The sequence below is a fragment of the Drosophila mauritiana genome, unplaced genomic scaffold, assembly GCF_004382145.1.
Source record: "Drosophila mauritiana strain mau12 unplaced genomic scaffold, ASM438214v1 U_5, whole genome shotgun sequence".
Classification (NCBI taxonomy): Eukaryota; Metazoa; Arthropoda; class Insecta; order Diptera; family Drosophilidae; genus Drosophila; species Drosophila mauritiana.
In genome coordinates this window covers 45,563-58,842 of record NW_022881487.1, presented here as the reverse complement: position 1 = coordinate 58,842, position 13,280 = coordinate 45,563, and the positions used below count along the sequence as shown (strand labels likewise).

The following is a 13,280-nucleotide window of genomic DNA, read 5'->3' as shown; positions in this document are numbered from 1 at the left end:
GAGACGATGAATTGTGAGTTATCCGTCTATGTGAGACGATGAATTGTGAGTTATCCGTCTAGGTGAGACGATGAATTGTGAGTTATCCGTCAGGTGAGACGATGAATTGTGAGTTATCCGTCCAGGAGAGACGATGAGTTTGAATTGAATTAATAATCAAGTGTGTGTGAACTGGCGGAAGATCGATATATAGAAATCGATAAATGATAATGTTAAGATAAGTTGTAAGCTGATGTATTACTGATCAATGGAACTGAATATGAAAATAGAATAAGTTATCCCAGCAACAATGAAATAAAAGCTGTTTTGTTTCTTCACAGAATTAAGATTTAAGAAATACGCCTAATAATGTCAAACTAATGAAATTAAATGTTATTGAATAGTGATGAAAGTATGTGATCTTGATATCTTGGTATCTCGGTATCAAAAGCTTACACGAGGACGTGTAAATGTCAGAATGGCCGTGTCGTGGCGAAAATAATGAGTATGCGTGTAGTCGCTGTTTACTTCTTCTCCAAGTTCCCTTTGCTATTATGCGTGTTCCTATTTATGAACACGTGGCGAAAATAATGAATGCATTTAGTCGCCGTTTACTTCTTCTCCATGTTCCCTTTGCTATTATGCGTGTTCCTATTTATTGTCAATGTGTGAGGATGAATAGATGAATTATCTAGGATTTTGCAAAAACGAGAGCGATAGAGCTGTTGCTGAACGTGGCCACTTGCGCTGCTTGGTTAGAAAGGGAAAACTATATAATGAAAAGGAAATGCCAAAAATTGAGAAGAGACAAAGCAGGCTGCACGAAACGGGAGTGAGGGCATTAATCGTGGAGAAGCCAAAGCAGACGCAAGTGGACTCGTTGACTGCGCACAGCTGCATAAAAATTATATTGTGAAAAGAGTTATGAGCAACGCTGATATGGACGGACGGACGGACGGCGAGGCCCCTGATATTCATAACCCGACATATATATCTATTATATTGCTTATTTCGATTCAAAATATATGAATGGAATATGAAGGAAAAACATTATTCTGGTTGATCCTGCCAGTAGTTATATGCTTGTCTCAAATTTTAAGCCATGCATGTCTAAGTACACACGAATTAAAAGTGAAACCGCAAAAGGCTCATTATATCAGTTATGGTTCCTTAGATCGTTAACAGTTACTTGGATAACTGTGGTAATTCTAGAGCTAATACATGCAATTAAAACATGAACCTTATGGGACATGTGCTTTTATTAGGCTAAAACCAAGCGATCGCAAGATCGTTATATTGGTTGAACTCTAGATAACATGCAGATCGTATGGTCTTGTACCGACGACAGATCTTTCAAATGTCTGCCCTATCAACTTTTGATGGTAGTATCTAGGACTACCATGGTTGCAACGGGTAACGGGGAATCAGGGTTCGATTCCGGAGAGGGAGCCTGAGAAACGGCTACCACATCTAAGGAAGGCAGCAGGCGCGTAAATTACCCACTCCCAGCTCGGGGAGGTAGTGACGAAAAATAACAATACAGGACTCATATCCGAGGCCCTGTAATTGGAATGAGTACACTTTAAATCCTTTAACAAGGACCAATTGGAGGGCAAGTCTGGTGCCAGCAGCCGCGGTAATTCCAGCTCCAATAGCGTATATTAAAGTTGTTGCGGTTAAAACGTTCGTAGTTGAACTTGTGCTTCATACGGGTAGTACAACTTACAATTGTGGTTAGTACTATACCTTTATGTATGTAAGCGTATTACCGGTGGAGTTCTTATATGTGATTAAATACTTGTATTTTTTCATATGTTCCTCCTATTTAAAAACCTGCACTAGTGCTCTTAAACGAGTGTTATTGTGGGCCGGTACTATTACTTTGAACAAATTAGAGTGCTTAAAGCAGGCTTCAAATGCCTGAATATTCTGTGCATGGGATAATGAAATAAGACCTCTGTTCTGCTTTCATTGGTTTTCAGATCAAGAGGTAATGATTAATAGAAGCAGTTTGGGGGCATTAGTATTACGACGCGAGAGGTGAAATTCTTGGACCGTCGTAAGACTAACTTAAGCGAAAGCATTTGCCAAAGATGTTTTCATTAACCAAGAACGAAAGTTAGAGGTTCGAAGGCGATCAGATACCGCCCTAGTTCTAACCATAAACGATGCCAGCTAGCAATTGGGTGTAGCTACTTTTATGGCTCTCTCAGTCGCTTCCCGGGAAACCAAAGCTTTTGGGCTCCGGGGGAAGTATGGTTGCAAAGCTGAAACTTAAAGGAATTGACGGAAGGGCACCACCAGGAGTGGAGCCTGCGGCTTAATTTGACTCAACACGGGAAAACTTACCAGGTCCGAACATAAGTGTGTAAGACAGATTGATAGCTCTTTCTCGAATCTATGGGTGGTGGTGCATGGCCGTTCTTAGTTCGTGGAGTGATTTGTCTGGTTAATTCCGATAACGAACGAGACTCAAATATATTAAATAGATATCTTCAGGATTATGGTGCTGAAGCTTATGTAGCCTTCATTCATGGTGGCAGTAAAATGTTTATTGTGTTTGAATGTGTTTATGTAAGTGGAGCCGTACCTGTTGGTTTGTCCCATTATAAGGACACTAGCTTCTTAAATGGACAAATTGCGTCTAGCAATAATGAGATTGAGCAATAACAGGTCTGTGATGCCCTTAGATGTCCTGGGCTGCACGCGCGCTACAATGAAAGTATCAACGTGTATTTCCTAGACCGAGAGGTCCGGGTAAACCGCTGAACCACTTTCATGCTTGGGATTGTGAACTGAAACTGTTCACATGAACTTGGAATTCCCAGTAAGTGTGAGTCATTAACTCGCATTGATTACGTCCCTGCCCTTTGTACACACCGCCCGTCGCTACTACCGATTGAATTATTTAGTGAGGTCTCCGGACGTGATCACTGTGACGCCTTGCGTGTTACGGTTGTTTCGCAAAAGTTGACCGAACTTGATTATTTAGAGGAAGTAAAAGTCGTAACAAGGTTTCCGTAGGTGAACCTGCGGAAGGATCATTATTGTATAATATCCTTATCGTTAATAAACATTTGTTATAATACAAATAAATACAATTTACCAAAATAAAAATATTACAAAATGATTCCACGGAATCAAAAGTTAAAGTCAAAATAAAATGAAGATGGCTTTTATTTTATATGTGGGGCTTGGCAACCTCATAAAAAGACTTTAACATTATTAATGTTGTTGTGCGTATTTGTGGCAGTACCTACTACAACAATGGCGTTTCCTATAAAAACAAATTCTCGAAAATGGAAATCGAAGAAACTGAACAAAATTTGAAAGTAGAAGTCGAATTAAAATTAAAATAATTTTGAATGTGGTATTCAAAATAAGTGTGTGTGTATATGGACCATAATATACACGCGTTGCGAATATGTTTTGTTCATCTATGTTATGAGCATACGTTGGCTAATGCAACAACCTAAAATATACAATGTTTGTACCTGTCATCCATCAGGTTAATGTTTTATATAAATTTTGCAGTATGTGTCACCCAAAATAGCAAACCATAACCAGATTTTTATGATACATAATGCTTATATGAAACTAAGACATATCGCAACATTTATTTTTAGGTATAAAAATAAATTTATTGAAGGAATTGATATATGCCAGTAAAATGGTGTATTTTTAATTTCTTTCAATAAAAACAATATTGATATTATATAAAAATGAATTATAAAACTCTAAGCGGTGGATCACTCGGCTCATGGGTCGATGAAGAACGCAGCAAACTGTGCGTCATCGTGTGAACTGCAGGACACATGAACATCGACATTTTGAACGCATATCGCAGTCCATGCTGTTATGTACTTTAATTAATTTTATAGTGCTGCTTGGACTACATATGGTTGAGGGTTGTAAGACTATGCTAATTAAGTTGTTTATAAATTTTTTATAAGCATATGGTATATTATTGGATTAAATAATGATTTTATTCATAATACTAAAAAAGAAATGAAAAACATTATCTCACATTTGAATGTGAAAAACGAAGAGAAATATTTTCTTTTTCAATCAAATAATACTGAGAAATGTCTAGCATAAAAAATTGAAATATTTTTCATCTAGAATTGTCTCTTATTAATGATTCGGAAAAAGAAAAATCTTGGTTTTGTTATTATTCTTCGTTGGTTCGTTAAATGGATAAAAAATAACTTTGCTTACAAGAACTATTGGAACTATTTATAACGAATTTAATTGATTGTTTTATCATTTATAAATAAAGAATTTATGGCAAAATATAGTTATATATACAACCTCAACTCATATGGGACTACCCCCTGAATTTAAGCATATTAATTAGGGGAGGAAAAGAAACTAACAAGGATTTTCTTAGTAGCGGCGAGCGAAAAGAAAACAGTTCAGCACTAAGTCACTTTGTCTATATGGCAAATGTGAGATGCAGTGTATGGAGCGTCAATATTCTAGTATGAGAAATTAATGATTTAAGTCCTTCTTAAATGAGGCCATTTACCCATAGAGGGTGCCAGGCCCGTATAACGTTAATGATTACTAGATGATGTTTCCAAAGAGTCGTGTTGCTTGATAGTGCAGCACTAAGTGGGTGGTAAACTCCATCTAAAACTAAATATAACCATGAGACCGATAGTAAACAAGTACCGTGAGGGAAAGTTGAAAAGAACTCTGAATAGAGAGTTAAACAGTACGTGAAACTGCTTAGAGGTTAAGCCCGATGAACCTGAATATCCGTTATGGAAAATTCATCATTAAAATTGTAATATTTAAATAATATTATTAAGAATAATGTGCATTTTTTCCATATAAGGACATTGTAATCTATTAGCATATCCCAAATTTATCATAAAATATAACTTATAGTTTATTCCAATTAAATTGCTTGCATTTTAACACAGAATAAATGTTATTAATTTGATAAAGTGCTGATAGATTTATATTATTACAGAGCGTTAATTTTTCGGAATTATATAATGGCATAATTATCATTGATTTTTGTGTTTATTATATGCTCTTGTATGATTAACAATGCGAAAGATTCAGGATACCTTCGGGACCCGTCTTGAAACACGGACCAAGGAGTCTAACATATGTGCAAGTTATTGGGATGTAAACCTAATAGCGTAATTAACTTGACTAATAATGGGATTAGTTTTTTAGCTATTTATAGCTAATTAACACAATCCCGGGGCGTTCTATATAGTTATGTATAATGTATATTTATATTATTTATGCCTCTAACTGGAACGTACCTTGAGCATATATGCTGTGACCCGAAAGATGGTGAACTATACTTGATCAGGTTGAAGTCAGGGGAAACCCTGATGGAAGACCGAAACAGTTCTGACGTGCAAATCGATTGTCAGAATTGAGTATAGGGGCGAAAGACCAATCGAACCATCTAGTAGCTGGTTCCTTCCGAAGTTTCCCTCAGGATAGCTGGTGCATTTTAATATTATATAAAATAATCTTATCTGGTAAAGCGAATGATTAGAGGCCTTAGGGTCGAAACGATCTTAACCTATTCTCAAACTTTAAATGGGTAAGAACCTTAACTTTCTTGAAATGAAGTTCAAGGTTATGATATAATGTGCCCAGTGGGCCACTTTTGGTAAGCAGAACTGGCGCTGTGGGATGAACCAAACGTAATGTTACGGTGCCCAAATTAACAACTCATGCAGATACCATGAAAGGCGTTGGTTGCTTAAAACAGCAGGACGGTGATCATGGAAGTCGAAATCCGCTAAGGAGTGTGTAACAACTCACCTGCCGAAGCAACTAGCCCTTAAAATGGATGGCGCTTAAGTTGTATACCTATACATTACCGCTAAAGTAGATGATTTATATTACTTGTGATATAAATTTTGAAACTTTAGTGAGTAGGAAGGTACAATGGTATGCGTAGAAGTGTTTGGCGTAAGCCTGCATGGAGCTGCCATTGGTACAGATCTTGGTGGTAGTAGCAAATAATCGAATGAGACCTTGGAGGACTGAAGTGGAGAAGGGTTTCGTGTGAACAGTGGTTGATCACGAGTTAGTCGGTCCTAAGTTCAAGGCGAAAGCCGAAAATTTTCAAGTAAAACAAAAATGCCTAACTATATAAACAAAGCGAATATAATACACTTGAATAATTTTGAACGAAAGGGAATACGGTTCCAATTCCGTAACCTGTTGAGTATCCGTTTGTTATTAAATATGGGCCTCGTGCTCATCCTGGCAACAGGAACGACCATAAAGAAGCCGTCGAGAGATATCGGAAGAGTTTTCTTTTCTGTTTTATAGCCGTACTACCATGGAAGTCTTTCGCAGAGAGATATGGTAGATGGGCTAGAAGAGCATGACATATACTGTTGTGTCGATATTTTCTCCTCGGACCTTGAAAATTTATGGTGGGGACACGCAAACTTCTCAACAGGCCGTACCAATATCCGCAGCTGGTCTCCAAGGTGAAGAGTCTCTAGTCGATAGAATAATGTAGGTAAGGGAAGTCGGCAAATTAGATCCGTAACTTCGGGATAAGGATTGGCTCTGAAGATTGAGATAGTCGGGCTTGATTGGGAAACAATAACATGGTTTATGTGCTCGTTCTGGGTAAATAGAGTTTCTAGCATTTATGTTAGTTACTTGTTCCCCGGATAGTTTAGTTACGTAGCCAATTGTGGAACTTTCTTGCTAAAATTTTTAAGAATACTATTTGGGTTAAACCAATTAGTTCTTATCAATTATAACGATTATCAATTAACAATCAATTCAGAACTGGCACGGACTTGGGGAATCCGACTGTCTAATTAAAACAAAGCATTGTGATGGCCCTAGCGGGTGTTGACACAATGTGATTTCTGCCCAGTGCTCTGAATGTCAAAGTGAAGAAATTCAAGTAAGCGCGGGTCAACGTATGTATGCTGTCACCCAGCGTAACTGGGATAAGCATAAAGGAAGATGCATTAAGTCCTTGCTAAATGGAACTGATGAGTCGGTAATGCCAAGCCAAGAAGTAATGGTTCCCTACTGGAGAGAAGTAATGACTCAGCCTAGCCCAAGCTCTTGCAGTGGAGAAGTGATACAAATGGATCACTCGCTTGAGAGGGTATGGTCTGCTATTACGGAGCATGACCTTAGGGCATCAAGAATCTCATTATCTTCATCTCCGGGGCCTGACGGGATAACTCCAAAAACAGCCAGGGAGGTGCCGTCAGGTATTATGCTACGTATAATGAACCTAATTCTATGGTGCGGCAATCTACCACACTCTATCCGACTGGCCAGAACTGTCTTCATCCCGAAGACGGTGACGGCGAAGCGACCGCAAGACTTTCGTCCAATATCGGTGCCTTCAGTCCTGGTAAGACAGCTAAATGCAATATTGGCAACCCGGTTGAACTCATCAATCAATTGGGACCCGCGCCAGCGGGGCTTCTTACCTACCGACGGATGTGCCGATAATGCGACGATAGTTGACTTAGTCTTGAGGCATAGCCATAAGCACTTTAGATCTTGCTACATCGCAAATTTAGATGTAAGCAAGGCATTCGATTCTCTATCGCATGCATCTATATATGACACCTTACGTGCTTATGGTGCGCCAAAGGGCTTCGTTGACTACGTACAGAATACGTACGAGGGTGGCGGTACCAGTCTCAATGGGGACGGTTGGAGTTCAGAGGAATTCGTCCCTGCTAGAGGAGTGAAGCAGGGTGACCCTTTGTCTCCTATTCTATTTAACTTGGTAATGGACAGGTTACTTAGAAACCTACCCAGCGAAATTGGTGCCAGAGTCGGAAATGCCATTACTAACGCGGCCGCGTTTGCAGATGATTTGGTACTATTTGCTGAAACTCGAATGGGACTTCAAGTATTGTTGGACAGAACGTTGGATTTTCTATCTCTCGTCGGCCTCAAACTTAATGCCGACAAATGTTTTACCGTTGGCATTAAGGGCCAGCCGAAACAGAAGTGTACCGTGCTAGAGGCACAGAGCTTTTACGTAGGCTCAAGAGAGATTCCATCATTGAAGCGAACGGACGAGTGGAAGTACTTAGGCATCAACTTCACTGCAACTGGGAGGGTTCGATGCAATCCGGCCGAGGACATTGGTCCAAAGCTACAAAGATTGACAAAGGCCCCCCTCAAACCACAACAGAGGATGTTCGCCCTAAGGACTGTCCTTATCCCACAGCTCTATCACAAGTTAGCCCTTGGGAGTGTGGCGATAGGCGTCCTACGAAAAACTGACAAACTAATACGATACTATGTGCGAAGATGGCTAAATCTTCCGCTGGATGTGCCGATAGCATTCATTCACGCACCCCCAAAAAGTGGAGGTCTCGGAATTCCATCACTTAGATGGGTAGCTCCAATGTTAAGGCTAAGACGTTTGAGTAACATTAAATGGCCTCACCTCACGCAAAACGAGGTAGCCAGCTCTTTCCTCGAAGCCGAAAAACAACGGGCCCGGGATAGATTATTTGCAGAACAACATGAATTGTTATCGCGTCCGGCAATAGAAAAATATTGGGCGAACAAATTGTACCTCTCAGTTGATGGCAGCGGACTCCGTGAAGCGGGCCATTGGGGACCGCAACACGGGTGGGTTAATCAACCCACGCGTTTACTAACAGGAAAGGAATATATAGACGGTATTCGTCTGCGGATAAATGCCCTACCCACGAAGTCTCGTACTACAAGGGGAAGGCACGAATTGGAACGACAGTGTCGTGCAGGATGTGACGCTCCCGAAACAACAAACCATATAATGCAAAAATGTTACCGATCGCATGGGAGGCGCGTAGCTAGACACAACTGCGTAGTAAATCGAATCAAGCGGGGACTTGAGGAGAGAGGCTGCGCGGTCATTGTTGAACCAAGTCTGCAGTGCGAATCCGGCCTTAATAAACCGGACCTGGTGGCACTACGACAAAATCACATTGATGTGATCGACATACAAATTGTGACAGACGGACACTCTATGGATGATGCGCACCAGCGCAAAATCAATAGATACGACAGACCGGACATACGAACTGAATTGCGTCGCAGATTCGAAGCCGCAGGTGACATTGAATTCCATTCTGCCACCCTGAACTGGAGGGGGATCTGGAGTGGTCAATCCGTTAAAAGATTGATAGCGAAGGGTCTCCTCAGCAAATATGATAGTCATATCATTAGCGTCCAGGTTATGAGAGGCAGTCTCGGTTGTTTTAAACAGTTCATGTACCTGAGCGGGTTTTCCCGAGATTGGACTTAGCTAAAACGTTTGGTTCAAAACATTTGCTTGCTGTCTTGGCATAACATCAATAAAGGCATAAACATCGCAAATAATGGTAATATATAAATGGCTATGAGGATGGTTTTAGTACGTAGGCGTTGCGGAACTTCGGTTCAGCAATGAATCGTGCATGCTAGGAAACTGAAGTGTTGACAGACCTAGTATCTTTCGATAGATTTCCATACCTCCGCGATCAAAAAAAAAAAAAAAATAGCCAAATGCCTCGTCATCTAATTAGTGACGCGCATGAATGGATTAACGAGATTCCTACTGTCCCTATCTACTATCTAGCGAAACCACAGCCAAGGGAACGGGCTTGGAATAATTAGCGGGGAAAGAAGACCCTTTTGAGCTTGACTCTAATCTGGCAGTGTAAGGAGACATAAGAGGTGTAGAATAAGTGGGAGATATTAGACCTCGGTTTGGTATCGTCAATGAAATACCACTACTCTTATTGTTTCCTTACTTACTTGATTAAATGGAACGTGTATCATTTCCTAGCCATTATACGGATATATTTATTATATCTTATGGTATTGGGTTTTGATGCAAGCTTCTTGATCAAAGTATCACGAGTTTGTTATATAATCGCAAACAAATTCTTTAATAAAACGATGCATTTATGTATTTTTGATTTGAAAATTTGGTATAACTCCAATTACTCAGGTATGATCCAATTCAAGGACATTGCCAGGTAGGGAGTTTGACTGGGGCGGTACATCTCTCAAATAATAACGGAGGTGTCCCAAGGCCAGCTCAGTGCGGACAGAAACCACACATAGAGCAAAAGGGCAAATGCTGACTTGATCTCGGTGTTCAGTACACACAGGGACAGCAAAAGCTCGGCCTATCGATCCTTTTGGTTTAAAGAGTTTTTAACAAGAGGTGTCAGAAAAGTTACCATAGGGATAACTGGCTTGTGGCGGCCAAGCGTTCATAGCGACGTCGCTTTTTGATCCTTCGATGTCGGCTCTTCCTATCATTGTGAAGCAAAATTCACCAAGCGTTGGATTGTTCACCCATGCAAGGGAACGTGAGCTGGGTTTAGACCGTCGTGAGACAGGTTAGTTTTACCCTACTAATGACAAAACGTTGTTGCGACAGCATTCCTGCGTAGTACGAGAGGAACCGCAGGTACGGACCAATGGCACAATACTTGTTCGAGCGAACAGTGGTATGACGCTACGTCCGTTGGATTATGCCTGAACGCCTCTAAGGTCGTATCCGTGCTGGACTGCAATGATAAATAAGGGGCAATTTGCATTGTATGGCTTCTAAACCATTTAAAGTTTATAATTTATTTTATAAACGACAATGGATGTGATGCCAATGTAATTTGTAACATAGTAAATTAGGAGGATCTTCGATCACCTGATGCCGCGCTAGTTACATATAAAAGCATTATTTAATACAATGACAAAGCCTAGAATCAATTGTAAACGACTTTTGTAACAGGCAAGGTGTTGTAAGTGGTTGAGCAGCTGCCATACTGCGATCCACTGAAGCTTATCCTTTGCTTGATGATTCGATAAATAAATGATTTTTCCTGTAGCCAAACAAACACCTCGTCATCAATTTAGTGACGCATATGATATTGTCCCTATCATATAATTTTTGATATAAAGACTTTAAAGAATTATATCAAGTTGCCAAATACCTCGTCATCAATTTAGTGACGCATATGATATTGTCCCTATCGTATAATTTTTGATATAAAGACTTTAAAGAATTCTATCACGTTGCCAAATACCTCGTCATCAATTTAGTGACGCATATGATATTGTCCCTATCATATAATTAATATAAAGACTTTAATGAATTGTGTCAAGTTGCCAAACACCTCGTCATCAATTTAGTGACGCATATGATATTGTCCCTATCATATAATTTTTGATATAAAAACTTTAAAGAATTGTATCAAGTTGCCAAATACCTCGTCATCAATTTAGTGACGCATATGATATTGTCTCTATCATATAATTAATATAAAGACTTTAATGAATTGTGTCAAGTTGCCAAACACCTCGTCATCAATTTAGTGACGCATATGATATTGTCCCTATCATATAATTTTTGATATAAAAACTTTAAAGAATTGTATCAAGTTGCCAAATACCTCGTCATCAATTTAGTGACGCATATGATATTGTCCCTATCATATAATTAATATAAAGACTTTAATGAATTGTGTCAAGTTGCCAAACACCTCGTCATCAATTTAGTGACGCATATGATATTGTCCCTATCATATAATTTTTGATATAAAAACTTTAAAGAATTGTATCAAGTTGCCAAATACCTCGTCATCAATTTAGTGACGCATATGATATTGTCTCTATCATATAATTAATATAAAGACTTTAATGAATTGTGTCAAGTTGCCAAACACCTCGTCATCAATTTAGTGACGCATATGATATTGTCCCTATCATATAATTTTTGATATAAAGACTTTAAAGAATTCTATCAAGTTGCCAAATACCTCGTCATCAATTTAGTGACGCATATGATATTGTCTCTATCATATAATTAATATAAAGACTTTAATGATTTGTGTCACGTTGCCAAACACCTCGTCATCAATTTAGTTTTTTTTTTTTTTTTTTTTTTTTTTTTTGTGTATCTGTTTTATTTATTTAAAATCTGTCCTAATGGACAATAATTAAATTTTATGTGGGGGAACATTGACATACGGGGAGTACTTAAAATGTACTTGGGTAGGGGTTACAAATTTACATTAATGTTGCGTGAGGTCAAGCGGGTGCGTTCTCTGCAGACGTCTTGTGGATTGACTGTTGTCTAACAGATTGATGGCCAGGTGGTTGGGGTGATTCTCCAGTCTTCTGGCGTATCTCTCACTGAGTCGGTAGATCTCGTCTTCCACCCAGGGAATTCCGAGCTCCTCGTGGATGGCAGTATTCTCGTGATAGGGATGGGCGTTGGAGACTATTCTCAAGCATCGGTTCTGGAATTGCTGGATCTTTCTTCTGTTTGAAGCACTTGTGGTGCCCCACAGCTGGATTCCATAAGTCCATATTGGCTTGAGAATAGTCTTGTAGACAAGCAGCTTCGTTTTGTCCCTCAGCTTGGAACTTTTCCCAACAAGCCAGTGGAGTTGCTTAAGGCGTATGTTGGCCTGGGTACGCTTCCTATCAATGTGAGGGCCCCATGTCAGCCTTCTATCCAGTGTAAGCCCTAGGTATTTGGAGGTGCTGGTAGTGGGGATCGTGTCGCCGTCAAGAGTGACCGGAGGGCATTCTCCTCTGCGCAGGGAAAATGTTGTATGGGAGGATTTTTCGGCGTTAACCGCAATATTCCATCGTTTTAGCCATGGATTCAAAGCATCCAGTTGCCTCTGGATGATGGCTGAAGCTCCATCTGGATTAGTAGCGGTGGCGAGGAACGCGGTGTCGTCGGCATAGGTGGCTATTGTGAGGTGACGGGAGGGTATTATAGGAAGGTCTGCTGTGAAGAGGGTGTAGAGGATGGGACCAAGGACGCTGCCTTGAGGTACTCCGGCTCTTATGGGCCTTGGCGTGCTGGATGAGGATCCGCAACGCACTTGGAATTCTCTTCCTTCGGTGTAAGATTTGAGTAGAGCGTAGTGGGAACTGGGAAGGTGGGACTTGAGTTTGTGGAGGAGACCGGAATGCCACACTCTGTCAAACGCCTGCTTGACATCGAGGAAGACGGCCGAACAGTATCTTTTCTTCTCGAATGCATCGAGGATTCTTGATACGAGCCGGTGGCATTGTTCGGGTGTTCCATGAGATCGCCTGAATCCAAACTGGTGATCCGGGATCAAACCAGCCTCGTCCAGTACTGGCAACACTCTGCGCAGAAATACTCTTTCGAGTATTTTGGAGAGTATTGCCAGCAAACTAATCGGTCTATATGAGGCAAGATTGGCTTCAGGTTTTCCGGGTTTAAGGATGAGGATGACTTCTGCACGTTTCCATGATCTCGGGAAGTACCCTAGTGAGAAGCAGCTGTTGAAGATGTTAGC

At 40.2% G+C, this 13,280-nt stretch overlaps 2 non-coding genes and 1 pseudogene across 2 annotated transcripts; all 3 read left to right on the top strand.

The window, feature by feature from the left end:
• Window positions 1–1,031: 1,031 nt before the first annotated feature.
• On the top strand, window positions 1,032–3,026 carry LOC117149887. The gene has a single exon (XR_004460592.1). It is a non-coding gene; the product is annotated as a small subunit ribosomal RNA (ribosomal RNA).
• Window positions 3,027–3,712: 686 nt separating this feature from the next.
• LOC117149896 lies at window positions 3,713–3,891 on the top strand. The gene has a single exon (XR_004460597.1). It is a non-coding gene; the product is annotated as a 5.8S ribosomal RNA (ribosomal RNA).
• Window positions 3,892–4,286: 395 nt separating this feature from the next.
• LOC117149889 lies at window positions 4,287–10,803 on the top strand (annotated as a pseudogene).
• The last annotated feature ends 2,477 nt before the right edge of the window (window positions 10,804–13,280 follow it).